Source organism: Penaeus monodon, chromosome 33 (assembly GCF_015228065.2).
Source record: "Penaeus monodon isolate SGIC_2016 chromosome 33, NSTDA_Pmon_1, whole genome shotgun sequence".
NCBI classification, from domain to species: Eukaryota; Metazoa; Arthropoda; class Malacostraca; order Decapoda; family Penaeidae; genus Penaeus; species Penaeus monodon.
The window spans coordinates 6,308,705-6,308,980 of NC_051418.1; positions in this window are offsets into that span (position 1 = coordinate 6,308,705).

The following is a 276-nucleotide window of genomic DNA, read 5'->3' on the forward strand; positions in this document are numbered from 1 at the left end:
GTAACAGAATATGTGTGTTATTCTTTGATATTTGTGTTGCCAATTATCACCCGATTTTACACCAAAATGAAATGACCACATCCCAGTCACACGGGATATGGTTTCTTGCATAAGATACCTACTTTATATCAAAATGTAGAGACGAAGTCAGCACTCAGATGAAATACGATTTTAGGCGTAAAATGTAGGACGGACGGACGGACGGACAAACGGACAGAAGGATTGACGGACGGAAGGACAGACGGACAGAAGGATTGGCGGACGGAAGGACAGACG